A 7,192-nucleotide genomic window follows, 5' to 3' on the forward strand; every position below is an offset into this window, starting at 1 on the left:
CACAATGCTCGAATAACGTTCACCACAAACCTTCCCTCGACGAAATCATTTTACCTAATCTAAGAAAGAAAATGTAACAAATACCTTCTTTTAAAAATTAGAGGAGAATCAGTGCTCGAGGCGCGTCGACACGGTTAACCTGAATGGTTTCAACGATATCTCGTTCGCATCGCAATATACAGACCAACGTGAACTTTCCGTTTTGACGTTCCATGGATCCTCTAGTCCTTCGTACATCCTTCTTCGGTGATGCTGTGCGAGCACGATTGATTTATTTCACGGGTGTCAACGATAAAACAGTCACACGAGCCGCAGCAAGGTGACGAGGTTGAACCACCTGTGCGCAGTGAGTATGTACGCACCAATGCATTATGGTCCTCGTAATTCACTAGGAATCTTCTGAGCACAGCGGGAACGACGTCTCGCGATAAGATAATTACCAGGCAACAGGATGCGACTTTCTTGTGGGCTATTGACGAGTGTAAAGTTCAGATGGGGAACCATAGAAAAAACTCCTGCTTGGAAGTTGCGTGGATAATTTGTTGGATTTTAAAAAGTGAGTGAGAAAGGTATAATGATGTGTGTTGTGTATGGTAACAGGGCGATGAAGGTTAGGTTAGGTTTCGATTGCTCATATGATTTAATGTTTACTTAATTTATGAGTTAATGTTAATTTATTTGATGCTATGATTTGATACTAATTCACTGAATGTTACGACTTAATATTATTTTTGCTGTTGAAGTGTATTTAACATTAATATCAATTTAACGCATTGTTGACAGTATTGCGTAGTTAATTGGTGACAAGTTCATTCATCTTAAAGTTCTAAAATATCAGGTTGTCCAATAAGTTCGTGCAGTTTCTATTTCACAATGAAGTTCTTCCAACAATGATTTTCACGTTCTGAGGAGGGCAATCATAAAATATCATAGAATATCGACGAAATTTTTAACGTTTTAAAACTTTCATCGTTTAAAATTCATTGTCATAATTTTTCTAATGAATGTCTTTAACGAACCTCGTCCAATGAAACGTGAACAATGTGAACGTAATGTCAATGTAAACGTCATTAATAAACCGGCCAACACGATAGTCACTGTCATTGTAAAAGCTCTCCTTGTCGGCGAATCGTTCTGCGCAAAGCCAACGGATAAATCATACACGAACGTCGACTTTGTCAAGAAAAGCAGCTATTCATCCCATTCACGTGGATATATCAACGTTAAGCACAGCTGATAGGCGTTTCGATCAAGTACAGGTGTTAGTTGCCCCTCCTATTTCTCCACCTCTTGCTGTAGAACTTGTTACCATCGCCCCATCACGAACATCGTTTACACTGTAATCAGCCAACCAAAGTTTAACGTGGGTACACCGATAAAAAAATTCCTGGAAATTATCGCGTGCTTTTTTATCAGTGAAAAATGTTACTATTTTATACTATATTATAATTCATTTATAATTGTGCTCCTTTAGAATAGGTTAGAATTCGTATACAGTGACAGATATTATATTTTAATTATTTTTTACTAGACATACATATTTTTATTAGAACATGTTATATTGAGGTTAGGTTCTATTATGATCTATTATATTAGTGTAAATTATATTATGATTAAGATTTTATATTTTACTTTCAGATTTCGTTTTCTTCGATTTATATTGATTTCGACAGGATAAAATATCGTATGAGTGACGAAAGGATGAATATCCTTGATCAATTTTCGGTTTTCTTCAAGCAAGAATATTAACATAAGAAATTTCATATGACACAATTTTACGATGTTGTAATTCGGTTCATTAAACAAATAATTCGTTTATTTTGAAATTGAGGTTTGCTTGACAACCTGTGTACGTTTTACTGCGATGATCTCCACGTAATTAGCCGCATAAGGAATCGTAAATTGGCGTTTGAAAGCATTGAACTTTATATGTGCATAAAATTGTGAAAGATCCCTTCATATTATGATGACAGTAAGTCTCTCAGATTGATTTTCATTCATTCTGCTGCTACGCTAAAATCTCCGACACTTGGCATGTGAAAGTATCGTTCATATGGGAAAAAGAATCAAAAATTATCTGTAAACATTATTGATCAACATCCTTGGCAAAATGATCCCAAGTAAAAAAAATTATTTTATTAAAAATAATCTTTGGTGGAAACATACATTTAACCAGAACAAGGGAATGCTAAATATCATTAAAACTGGTCACACGGGTAAACAGGAAGTATGTACATAAAAACATCTACTAAAGATAAGCCAAAGTTGTACGACACTGTAAAGATAACATTTAATTGGAGAAACTTGATGTTCAAGAATAGGAATGTGTGTGAGATAAGAGGCGTGATGTTAAAAACTCGTAAAACGGAATACAGAACACGTAAAATTGTGGTTTATTAATAAATAGGGCACTTCTGAAATTTTTTTATTTAGGTCTCATAAATCACCATATAAACAACCCATTATCGATTAAATATATTATAAATATTTAAAGTCGCAAAAACATCAAGATAGAAAAGGTTATAGGGAAGATCCTTGTATAATACTTCCTGTATGCTCAAAGTCTCAGTGTCCTGAAGATCCATACCTGCATGTGATCTTGGGTTTCACAAACATATTTTAGGCCCCAAAGGTCAGAAAGTTGCATGGTTTTGCAGGTATAGGTTCCACGATGAAAAGAGTTCAGTCGTCAAAGATCCGATAACGTTACAGAATCCCTAAACTTTTTAACTTTCAGAAATGCTACAATCTTTGAAGCATCTATATAATTCCAAGAATAGAATCCTTAAAATATCTAAAGCTTTCATGGTCCATTAAACTAAAACTGTATCCCACCATTCTAAAATAATCGATACTGAAACCCATGAGACTGGAATGATTTATATCAAATTCCGCTACATTGAGGCAATTCGCATCGTGTTCCACGAATCTGGAGTGGTCTGCATCTGAATCCATGGAACCGTGATGACCTAAATCGGGTTCCACGAAGTCAGGTCACGTTATATCGTGTTTCGAACATCCGAAATATTCTGCATCGAGAAGCTACCATTTTTTGCAATGTTATATAATACCTATCCATCGCTTTCTCTAAATCTTCTAATTTTATATTCCTCATTCCTATAATAAACTATTGTCTACTTTTCTCAATTATATTTCAGATATAATTCAATATTTCTTTTTTTTACTCGAGAAAACTTTTTTCATTTTCATATTTTTATCTTAGAACAAACACATACGTTCTCTAGTTTAGATACAGATAACATTTATTACCTTAAAAATAAACATAATTCCCATAAGCACCCGCGAAACCTGTAACTCGGTCAAGGTAAAAGAACCTCGAATCGCACAAAATTACACGTTCACATACTTTTTTAAATCTCCCGCCGAACCTTGTCCTATTTCCATCTGTATCATTTATAATACATATTTTCGGAGGTTGCGAATTTCTCACAGCTTTCCTCATCGATGGGGGCAAGTGCATCGTGGTCAGAAGAAATGGCTGTTGCGGAAATGCAATTTCGCCCGAGAGCGGCATTTCAGTTCGAAACCCTCTTGACCGATCGTGACTCGCGTTGTCTCGCTGTTGCGACAGAACGGCTCCTCGTTACCTCTCATGTAGATGCAGCTGTACGACCTTTGCTGTAATGTTGCGCGATTGAAAGAAGAAGAAAAAGAAAAATAGCAGAGGCGAAGAGAAGTTAGTCAAAACATTGGTAATTACCTGACGAAATTTAGGACTCAGCTTTGGCTAGTGAGTATCTCAATCGATTACTACGTTTTATTTTAAGGTTATACCAACGTATAGCTTAAGTTATTCGCGTATGCTGGTATGTTTGAATGTGTAAGATTTCAGAATTCGATCGTAAATAAAAACATAACCTTGTAAGGTAAAGTTGTTATACGGGGTATAGAATAAAGCTGGCCCAGAAATTTGTAAATGTGATATGCTTGTGATATATTTTAAAATAGACGATTGTAATATAAACAGGAATTTCTTTTTTTGGTGAACTATTTTTACACGAAGAAATACTTCTCATAAAAAGTTATTTCTTTATTTGAGTCATTTTATTTTCCGCTGCACCTATCTTGAACACACTATAAATGTATCGTATTTGAAGAGCTTCATACTGATGTTCACTTGCGCGAAATTAATACGTTCATTAAGAACGTTCTCTTTTTCACGGCTTCCCGTAAGAATTTACAATCGTTCACAGAATTTTACAAGAGTTACGTCATCGAAAAAGAAATATTAGCTATTGCATCATTTGAAGAGAAAGGATAAACGCGCATTATTAACTATGGTAACGTGCAAGTCGATAGATGCATTTCCTTTTACGCGACCGCGGAAAATTCCTTGATGTTTTCATTCTTTTGTACATTAATGTTAATGGTTCTTGAACAATCGATTGAAAAATGTGTAAGATCGAATAGATACTTTTCTTGAAACTGTCGACTGGTCGAACTGGCTTGGATATTTTTGTTCTTTGGTAATGAATGACCATAAATGTTTTGTTTATATTTTCTCACATCCGTGGAAGAAAATACAAATAAATGTGAGAGAATGAAACGTGTGAGCAGAAATATCCATGAACTCATTCAGTACATTTTAATGTATATAACAATATTTTATTGTACGAGGGAAAATAAATATATATAGTTGTTTAATTTTTAAATATTATTTAAATTTAGGATTATTTTTCTGTGTACTTTCGTTAAAAATTGTTTAATTCTTTATTTCATTGTTAAAACACAAAACAAGCACTAACATTTAGTAATTGTATGTTTAGAGTATTCATACATGCACTTATGATTTCTAGAATAACAGATTACAAATTTATTAAAAATCATTAACACTTTCAAGAAAGTTTTGTCATAAAATAGAAAATGTATTGACATATTTCCCTTTTTCTTTAATTTTTCATCACATAGGGTGAATCAACCTAACCTAAACTAGTCATACAAGCACGTCTTCAACAATTAAATTTTTTTTTTACACTTTAACCATTAACAATCACCAATGATAATACACTTTCCTCTTTGTATCACTATGATTGTATCACGTAACTAAAGTGTATTATCACTATAATCGAACAAACACTTGAAAACTTCAGAAAATTATCCATTCTTTAATCCAAACAATCACACTTATCTAACATCTTCCGAAACCCCATCTCATCGATCAATTTTTCCTAGTTTCACTTACATAATCGGCAAGCACGTGCATAATAGTACCCAGCATCTTTCTACTAACTTGTCCCCAACGTGTCCACACGAACGTTCTTCCGTCATATTCGCTAAACGAGATCTCTCTACCTGATTTTTCCACCATAGCCAACCTAACAATATAGTAAAGCGTGGTGAGGAGACCGATGAAAGCAGATGAAGAGGTGATTCTCGACGTCTGCTCACGTTCTTCGTGTTAGCGTCGGTACACAAAGATTATCATGATGTAATTGCGCATCTGGCACGAGCGTATTGTCGACGCTCGGTGATATCGCGCGACGGAAAGCGACGTGAACGGAGACAAACGAAACAACGACAGCTCGTTGACATTTCTGCAATTTCACGAGACTCTTTTTTCACCGGGTTTCGCGGCTACGCAAATTAACTGTGCAATTATCACCGTTTCTGCGTCTTCTTATGCTGTGGTGTTGCGTCCTTTGACGAAATTAAGACCTCTACTCTTTCTACTATGTATCTTGCAAATGCGCGGTATGCTAATAGGGTACGCGTGCGCGGGAAAACGCAGTTCGCGTAATGTGTTTTATTTACTGAAATTTATGCGAATAACTTTGAATTTATTTCCTTCGTTGCCGATTGTCTCGCGTATCGGAATGATTTGCAGACTTATAATTGGTCAAAGGGTATTTATATTTCTGTGGTCAGATGGCAAACATGACATGTGCGATTTTTAATTTTCTATATATTATATAATAATTATATACTATGTTTATTATATTTTATCAATTTTTAAATAAAAAAAATTTCAAGTTTGAAATATTATACAAAATCTGATATATCATGAATTGCCACTTCACCTTTTTCACTAAACTACATGGCATAAAGATGTCATATTTTGTCCAACATTTAGATTTCATCTAGACACACATGGAAGAGTATATATCTCAATTTTTATCACATTTTGCCATGTGATCACAGTCTTAAGAGGTGAAGGTTTATTAATAATAAATAAGAAAAATTTAGATTCAAACAGTTCATCAAAAAATCATTTAAAAAAGTAACATTTAACAAATGGAAATTTAAAAAGAATTTAGGTTTAAATAGTATTTTAAAATTTAGACATCTTTGTTGTATTGCATACAATTAATTCACGTCGTTTATAAATCTGCCAAAAAGTTGCGTAAAAGTTGACAAAAAAAGTATCGATAACATCAAGCATCCAAATATATATTTATCGGTTGTATCAGCTGCTAGTTATCATAATATTTCCTGCTTTATTTCCCTGTTTTTTTTTTTTTTTTTGTAAAAGCGTAAAAACATCTGCCATTTCATTCGTCACAGAAGCTGTAATGATGTCAAAGTTACAGAAATTTAAAAAAAATTTTCGTCATAATTTTTAATCAGCAGTAAGATAATATTCTGTGGAGATGATGCAGAGAAAAGAGCGTACTTACCGTGATCGATTATAATAAAAACGTGTGTAACATTTTGCTAGATGTAATCACGTTTAATTTTTCACTCGTAAATGATGTAAAACCTCGTGTCTCCCTTTTTAAATGTTCGTATTTCAACATCTCGCATCGCCGTGTTAAATAATATACACTGAACGCAATCTATGACCGCATGAAGTGTATATTTTTATCCTTTCAGGAGACATTTTCAATTAAGGACTCGATAGGGGTTTTATTATGCTGACACAAAGAAGAAAAACGAATTCTATTATTTTCAACTACGCTAAAGTTGTAAACCTAATGAACAAGATAGCGTAATTAATGCGTGCTACGCTATTTCAGCTGAGGATACATTTATCCGACCTTGAATGCACATTCGTGGAGGGAATTGCAACATTCGACGGAATCGAACGTTGAAAAATGACAATGACTAGTTGATTATAGGTAAATGTCTAGAAAAACTAGTAAAATGTACTTCTAAACTTTTTGATTAATTTGGCAAATTTTTCATTGAATGCAAACGTAAATTTTATGCTTGAAAACTTGTTTCTATTATCATT

Source organism: Habropoda laboriosa, unplaced genomic scaffold (genome assembly GCF_001263275.1).
Source record: "Habropoda laboriosa isolate 0110345459 unplaced genomic scaffold, ASM126327v1 scaffold41, whole genome shotgun sequence".
Lineage (NCBI taxonomy): Eukaryota > Metazoa > Arthropoda > Insecta > Hymenoptera > Apidae > Habropoda > Habropoda laboriosa.